This window comes from Camellia sinensis, chromosome 8, assembly GCF_055761805.1.
Source record: "Camellia sinensis isolate YWXY chromosome 8, ASM5576180v1, whole genome shotgun sequence".
Classification (NCBI taxonomy): domain Eukaryota; kingdom Viridiplantae; phylum Streptophyta; class Magnoliopsida; order Ericales; family Theaceae; genus Camellia; species Camellia sinensis.
In genome coordinates this window covers 67,662,306-67,671,272 of record NC_138968.1, presented here as the reverse complement: position 1 = coordinate 67,671,272, position 8,967 = coordinate 67,662,306, and the positions used below count along the sequence as shown (strand labels likewise).

Sequence of the window (8,967 nt, the reverse complement as noted above, 5' to 3'; positions counted from 1 at the left end):
AAGGTGGCTGGGTCTATGGCTAGGGATTACGATCGCCTAGTGGAAGCGGCAACTCATTTATAGACTGTGATTTAGACAGAAGAGGAGTGGATGAGGGGCTCCAAACAGAGGAGCTAGGATGTTCAGGGGGATGTAATGGACAACAAGTAGCAAAAGGGTTCCACCCCACAGCAATCATTGGATATGCAGTTTAGATCCACTTTTCTTGTGCCAAGTTTGGGTTCGGGAAGAGGTAACCAGGGTGGCTTTACTTGCTTCAAGTGTAATCAGTTGGTCCATAAGTCTTCAGTTTGCCCGTAGAGAAGAGGGCAACAGTCTACGCCATCCTTGACTCATTCTCTAGGTCAAGGCCACGGGAGAGGGTAGTCACCTACCTATTATCAGTACAGGCAGTCGGGGCACCTGAGGAGGTTTTACCCTCAATTAGGTGGCACATCTGGTGTGGTTGGTTTGAGGTAGACACGGAGCCACCCGCCAACACAGTCGGCACAGGCATCAAGGGCCAATCAAGGACCCTCTTCGACTTAATCCATGTTCTAGGCTTATGCTCTAAGGAGTGAGTAGGTAGATGAGAGGTCTTCAAGGCGTGTGTATGTTATTACCACACTAGATCAATTGCCAACACCTTTTGCTGTGAGAGGTAACTTTTTGTTGTTCAACTCTATTGCCAACGTGTTGATTAATATTGGTGCATCTCGTTCCTTTATTTCGTCTGCATTCACGTCGATTTTGGGGTTAGAAATGGCTCGGTTAGCATCTCCACTCAAGGTAAAGTCACTAGTTGGGGTTAAAGTTGTCTTGGGTCGAGGATGTTACGGTTGTGAGATAGAGGTTATCGGTTGTCAACTTCCTTTTGATTTGTTTCATTAGACATGTCGGGTTTCGATGTCATCCTGGGCATTGATTGGTTGTCTTTATACCATGCCATCATAGATTGCCACCGTAGGAGGGTTACTGTGTGCATCTCAAGTGGTAATTGTATTTATTTTTTAGGAGATCGAGTTGATAGATTTTTTTCACCATTGTGTAATTCACGTGGTCAAGGCAAGCTTAATTTTCTCCTTGCGACCTTTTTAGGTAATGAGAATGATGTGGTCCAAGGTGACTTGCTGAGGATAGTTTGTGAATACCCGGATGTTTTTCCTAAAGACCTTACTAGTTTGCTACCCCATTGGGAGATTGAATTCTCCATTGATTTAGTGCCCGACACGACACCAATTTCCATGGCACCGTATAGATTTGAACCCTCTGAGTTCCACAAGTTGAAGATTCAACTCCAAGAGCTTTTGGACAAGGTCTTCATTCATCCTAGTACCTCGCCTTGGAGAGCATCAGTTTTCTTTGCAAAGAACAAAGATGATATATTGCAATTGTGCATCAATTACCAAAAATTGAATCGGGTAACTATTAAGAACAAGTACCCATTATCACAAATAGATGATCTGTTTGACTAGTTAAAAAGGTCGTGTTGTTTTTCGAAGATTGAATTGAGATCACGGTATTACCAGTTGAGGGTGAAAGAAAAGGACATTCAGAAAACGACATTCCGCACGTGGAATGACCATTATGAGTTCTTAATAATGCCTTTTGAGTTGACCAATGCACCGACTTCGTTTATGGACTTGATGAATCGAGTCTTTTGTGAGTTCTTAAATCGATTCGTGGTTGTCTTTGTCGATGATATCTTAGTCTACTCACTCTCCGAGAAGAACATAAGGAACACTTACAGATAGTACTTAAGTTTCTTAGAGTACACCGTTTATATGTTAAGTTTGGGAAGTATGAGTTTTGGCTAAAGAAGTTAAGCTCTTAGGCCAAGTGGTGTCTAGAGAAGGAGTGACAGCAGATTTATCTAAGATAGATGCAATGCAAGATTGGGAACAACCTAAGAATGCCTTTGAGATCCGAAATTTCTTTTTCTTGCTCTTAGCCGAATATTATTAACGTTTTGTAAAAGGTTTCTCTAGATTAGTTTCATTGTTAACCAAATTGACAAGGAAGGGAATAAAATTCGTGTGGATTCAGGCTTGCGGAAAGTCTTTTCAAGAGCTTAAGATAGACTCACCACTGCTCTAGTTTTGATTATTCTGGAGAGAAGTTTGAGTTATTCGGTTTATTGTGATGCATCTCGGGAAGGCTTGGGTTGTGTATTGATACAAGAGGGGAAAGTGGTAGCGTATGATTCACGGCAATTGAAAACACATGAAAAAACTATCCTACTCACGACTTAGAGTTAGCGGCAGTGCTTTTGTCTTAAAGATCTAGAGGCATTACCTGTGCGGGGAGAGATTTGAAGTGTTTTTCGATCACAAAGGTTTGAAATATTTATTCTCACAGAAAGTCTTGAATTTGAGGTAGAGGAGGTGGATGGAGTTTATAGAGAATTATGATTTCAAGTTACACTATCATCTAGGGAAGGCCAACCTAATGGCCGACATATTGAGTAAGAAATCTGTAAGCAATGTAGTTACTATCGCCATCCAAGAATGGGAGATATTGGGTGTAATAGGCGAATTTGACTTGCATCTTGATGAGTCCGTCGGGTCGGCCACTTTGTTCACTATAGTTCCATAACCTACTCTAGTTAGCCGAGTTATAGAAACACAACAGAATGATCACGAAGTGGAATCTATCCAAAAGAAGATATCTAGCGAGAAGGTAGAGAAGGGCTTAAATGTTTATCCTGACTTGAGTGTGAGGTATCTAGACTGTTCTTTTTGTGCCAGAATCATATAAAGAGGAGGTGCTCTAAGAGTTTCACTATTCTCACCTTGTTGTACACCCAGGGAGACACAAAGATGTATCACGACCTTAGTTGCCAATTTTGGTAGAGGGGAATAAAGAAAGATGCAACATTGTTTGTTTCGAGTGCCTTACTTGTCAACAAGTGAAGGTTGAGCATCAATGACCAGCGGGTTTGTTGTAACCCTTACCTATAGTCGAGTGGAAGTGGGAGCATGTCACGTTGGGTCTTGTTATGGATATTCGAAGGACTCAACGGGGTAATGATGCCGTATGGGTAATAGTCGACCGATTAACCAAATCAGCACACTTTTTATCTATGTGCACGAGTGACGCAGTAGATCATCTTGCCAACCTATATATTAGGGACATAGTTCAACTTCATGGGGTCTCAGTGACTATCGTCTTGGATAGAGATTCACGTTTCATGGCTCAGTTGTGACAGAGCCCATAAAATGCCTTAGGCACTAGGTTGACGTTTAGCATCGCCTATCATCCTCAGAATGAGAGGCAGTCTGAACACACCATTCAAATCTCAGAAGACATACTTCGGGCTTGTGTTCTCGATTTCAAGGGGTTGTGAGAGAGGCATTTACACTTAGTGGAGTCTATCTATAATAACAGTTTTCAGACGAGTATTGGTATGACACTTTTTGAGCCTTGTATGGCCGACCATGTAGATCTCTCATTACAGGAAATCGCACTTTTGCCGACTAAAAATTTGGTCGGCAAAAGTTATTTGCGACCAATTTTTTTGGTTGCCACTTTGGTCGCCAATTGAGGGTTTGCAAAAGTAATTAGCGACCAAAACTTTTTTTAGTCGAGAAAAAGTTGGATTTACTGACTAAATTTTTTATCGCTAAATATATCATTACTGCGACTAATCCATTTAGTCGCTAAAACACTTTAGTCGCGAAAAGTGACATATTCCCGACAAAACATGTTAGTTGCCAATTGTCACATTCCACGACCAAACATATTAGTCGCTAATTGTTACATTCCACGACCAAGCATGTTAGTCACCAAAAGTCACAGTCCACGACCAATAGATTAGTCGCCAAAAGTCACATTCCATGACCAAACATGTTAGCCGTCAAAAGTAATGTTTGCGCGACTAAAAGTTTAGTCGGCAATAGACCTATTCGCGACCAAACTCTTTGGTTGCCAAAATTAACAATTTTACCAACTAATTATTTAGTCGCCAAATGTACCCTTTTGCCTACCAACATTTTGGTCGGCAAAACCACAATTTGGTCGCCAACATCTAACAAAATAAACCTATAATTAAAGACAAATATTCCATCCAATCCATTCGATATAATCTATAATTAAAAAGAATCATTCATACCAACAAAGTATCTGAATCATGAATATTCAACGAAATACATAAATCATCCAATCCTGAACCTGTTTAATAAAAGTCAACAACTATTATAAGTTTTCATCCACAAGTAATTCCAAAGTATATATTCCTCCAATTAAAATTCCGATTCACATCCTAACTAGCATAAAAATTTAAAGCATAACAACAAGTACTTGTTATGCTTTAAATTTTTATCCATGCACATCTACCAAAAAATATAACTAGTCTACCCAAATATTTTTCATATACACCCATCCAAAAATATAACTACTAGTCTATCGAAATATTTTCCATACACATCTATCCAAAAATATATAATCCTTCCAAAAATTCTTATAGTGCCAATTAGTCCTGTACAATTTAGCTTCGTGCACAAGTTCATCCATCTGTACCAAAGAAAAAGAATGTCAAGAATTGATTAAACCTTGTGTGTCTAAAACGTGGTAAAACACTTAAAATTTTACTTTCAAACTGAAGGGATGGAGCTCCTCCCCAAAAGACCACATAGATGGGATTTGAGAGTTAGTCACTACAAAACTAAATCTTTGTTTGGATGCTTCTAGTAGATTGTCCAATACTATATATGATTATTTAGAAAATGCAAACATGTTCCCTGCCATACCACACAATTACTTGACATCAAACCAACCATCATGTTTACATTGTGTAAGAATCTTAAAAACATCAAATGCAACTATTTTGACAAGAAGAAAATTATGTCATTACTGAATACAAAAAAGGCATTCCCCTACCATTTCATGCAAGTTAATTTGTGATAAAGAAAACAAACATCTTACAATGAGACCTCTAACTTCTCTAGAAGTCTACCCACCACTACTAAGGCCATAAATCTTTCTTTTACACCATACGCATTACATTAACTAGACATATGACAGTTTGACCCACCATTTAAATAAGCTTAGACTTTTTTTATTTCTGACAAAAGCATGGATGTTGGCATTAACCAGTCAGCAATACTTATAAGGAAAAGGCCACTAATTTTCTCACTCAAGTACCCCCCAGAGTCAATTAATTAGCATAAGAGCCCATGCTTACCTACAATTTTTTAGAGTTTGCACAGACTGCATGAATTTAAAGACTCTATGGACCTCCAACATCTGTAATAAACAATTCAATCAATTGCAATTTACACGATACACAATATTTAAATTTTCTTTAAAATTTTCCAAACAAAAAGTAATTGAACTTATTTTATAAAAATTAATATTACTAGAAAGGTTTATTAACTTAGTAAAAAAAAAAGAGTGACAATGTTACTTTTTCCTTTGGTTTGTCTAACCTTTTTTTACAAATATCTACTCATCACAAGATTTGGTTCTCTTAGGCTACTTTGACTCTAGTAGATTGGACGAAACACCTAAAGTTCTCGCAAAAAGATTTAGTTCTTGTAATCCAATGTTACACGCACAATATTAAGTCACTGCTTCTCTAAATGAGGACAAACATATATCACAGCCTCAACCTAAATAATAAGAATTTCAAAATCAAAATGAAAAAGGTTAACTTCCCATTGAAAGATAAAAAAAATTTAATAATCCATTTACAACCAAAAAACTTTGAGGCGCCAAATCATATCTCAAACACCTAAATAATAAGAAATTCAAAATCAAAATAAAAAAGGTTAACTTCCCATTGAAAGACAAAAAATTTAATAATCCATTTACAACCAAAAATCTTTGAGGCTCCAAATCATATCTCAAACACCATCCTTAAATTTTGTCCATAATTTTCGTGCTACCTATGTTTTAATGAATTTAGAATCCCTAATCTCTTCCATGACTTTTAGGTAGGGAAATCCATAAGATAATCTAACCCCAGCCAGCCACTTATTTTATATATAAAGAAGGTAACAGTTAGCCCTACAAGAAAAAAGTGACTTATAGTATATAATTGCAAAGAAGACAAGACCAAACTCAAGTAAAACATATGCGAAAATGTTACTCAATGGAAAATTGAGAAAGAATAATAAGGTGCACCAGATTCACAAATTTATCAATGAGGAAGACTCTTCTGTTATAAAATCCAAGATGCTAGATTTATTAACAGTGTGTAAGTAAGCAGAGGCAGAAGACCAACCTCAAAAGTGAGTGCTGGTAGAAACGACACTTGGCATCCCAATACGATCTTGAGTAACAATAACTATTCTGCTTCATGCTCTAAAGACAGCAAGGATAGTGTTAAAAGAAAAAACCCAAATTTGCAACCACCCTATCCTTCACAAACTAAACTGAACCACGAAGCGGATTGAAGTAAACTCTGAACGGTCAAGCTATTAATTTGTCAAAAACCAATGGATAAACAACTGCAAATTAACCATTTGCAAGTCAACAAACCTTGCGAACACATACCTGGATTACCAACAGCAATAGCAGCATGTGCTCTCTTTTATGCATTAGCCAGCTCAACACGGAATCCAAAAATCTGTAGTAATTTTTATTTTTTTTCTATTTTCTCATGGATATTGGTTTCTTATAAATATAGATTGCATATGACAAAACTCTACATTGATTTGGATAATTGATTGAGTGAATAATTTCAGAACCTTTCATTTTTTCACTGCAGAATTTCTCTTCAACTTCCTCATTCTTCTTCCCCTACTATATTTTTTTGTGGTTCTACACCCAAATCGTATAGTCTTAACTGATGGTTAATTAAAGTTTGATTCTCGTATCTAGTACAATAGAAATAGATGATTGCCTAGGATAGAGTAGAACTTACCAATCAGGTGCTTCGAATTTGTTTGCTTACTTTATACTATTCATTGCTTAAGATTTAAAAATCCTTTTAATAGTAGCCAACTCTAGTCTATCAAACTTGAGCTGAACCAACTCCTTTTTCTAATTTATATGTATTATCATTCTTGAGAGTAATCATTAATCAAATTAAGAAGGTAGGTTTAGTTTAACCCCCAATAAGAGGGAATTATTCTTGGAAGCCCATTAGGCTCTGGTTTTGTTTAGTTTGGATAGTTGTAGAAAGAACTAAGCCATCAAATGCAACCCATTCAAAGATCTAATAACGAAAGTAATAACGTAAGCAAAGCTAACATGCCTAGTCAATTGACAAATAACAATCAATTAACCACATAAAACCAACTAATTAAATCTTTAAGACTACTTTTCTGAAATGCAACTCAGAATTGAGAACTATGTGAAGAATTTGGGGGAAATGAACACAAAATGAAAATCACAACACTAGAAATTAGTCCACAAAATATATTTCAAGTACAAAGATCACAGATTAAATTGGAAAAGAAGAAAAGAAGCCCCATATATTTTAAGTACAAAGATCACATATATTTTAAGTACAAAGATCACAGATGAAAGAAACTCCAATAAGGTGGTTCAGAGTAATTGGAAGCCTCTTTAGTACACCACCAACAGCCAAGTACTAAAGAAAGGGAAGATTAAAAAAAAAAAAAATCAAAGGAACATCAGTTACTTAAGCCAAACCCCAGGCCAAAAAATAAAACAAAGTTTACTAAGCCAGTCTTACCTTAGCATAATATGGCAGATAGAGTATCAAAAAGCATGACCATATTAGATGTTTCTCCTTCCTTAAATGATATCTTATTCTCATTCATGTCCATTTCCAAAGTGATTGAAACTATGACAAGAAGAGGGGCCTTTTTGAAACAAATAGACTAGACATGCTTTGACAGGTTAAGAATATAAGAATATAAAATGTATAACATAAATACTACTGTAAGTTCACTAATTTTCGGCCCAAATAGCATTACTCTTAAATCAACAAAGAATTATCTTTCAACAAATTAAGAATCAACCAAATTCTTCATCAAACCTTAAAAGTTCAATGCTTCTTTATACATCTTAATTCAAAAAACTTGAAAGATTATTCACCAAAGTAAATTTGTGCTCAGGTAAGCTCAAAGTAAACATGAAAATTTACAGAGGAAAAAAAGTTGATAGATATTTTGTTTGTATAGGGTAAAACACTAAAAGGTTCTCTGCTGTATTGGAAAGCTGTGTTTTCAGTCCACTGGTAACTACAATCTGAAAATTAGGCAGTCTATACCATTTGGAAACAGATTGTACACACACACATGTCAAATTCATCCACAATCAAGGTAATCAAGACCAGTCAAAAAGATGAAATATGTATATTAGACAAACTGATAGTTTGTACAATGTGCAAATGCATACAGAGCTCATAAATACATATTCCCCACGGTACAGAAATATATCTATATCTATATCTATATGTGTATATTTAGAAATATATACATAAATATATGCATACATATTCTCCACAATACATGTATATCTCTATCTATATCTATATGTGTATATCTATTAGGTTACTCATACATAAAGACCTAACTTTTTGTCACATCTATGGAATTGAACCAAACAATCAAAATACACAAATACCCTATCTTGTAGAGAGAGATTGATCTGATTCAGGGGGGGAAATAAAAAACTTAACTAATTAAAATTCCTGTTTCGGATCTCCTTGAATATTGACGACAGCCGAGTACTGATCTCCCTGGAGACGGTGGTGGTCTAGTGAAATCTCCCCTTTTTAGTAGCTCCTTTCGAAATCTCCCTTATGGCTAAAATAGGAAGTTTGGGGCTACCGCTGTTGATGAAGATTGGGATGGCGGAGAGAGGGAGTGAGGAAGAGAGCAAATGAAGACAGTAATAGGGGGTCGGGGTTGGGTCTCTGGCAAAGGTTGGGTCTCCAATAGGAAATTGGAGAGAGAGAGAGAGAGAGAGAGAGAGATAATTGGAGAAGGGCAAATGCAAAAGAAAGAGAGAATCACAGAGCGAGAGAAACTTTTGTTTCTAAGCCCTAACTCATTTGTGTGTTTGAAATCCCTC

The 8,967-nt window shown here is 36.4% G+C and overlaps 1 long non-coding RNA gene across 3 annotated transcripts; it reads right to left on the bottom strand.

Annotated features, from left to right (window-relative positions):
* Positions 1-4,044: 4,044 nt before the first annotated feature.
* LOC145796971 (uncharacterized) lies at positions 4,045-8,967 on the bottom strand. 3 transcript variants are annotated; one of them, XR_014337825.1, is made up of 3 exons: positions 7,622-8,967; positions 6,203-7,516; positions 4,103-4,491 (listed from the first exon to the last, which is right to left on the bottom strand). It is a non-coding gene; the product is annotated as an uncharacterized LOC145796971 (long non-coding RNA). The 3 variants fall into 3 exon arrangements; XR_014337824.1 differs by having other exon boundaries at positions 4,045-5,223; positions 6,203-8,967; XR_014337823.1 differs by having other exon boundaries at positions 6,203-8,967.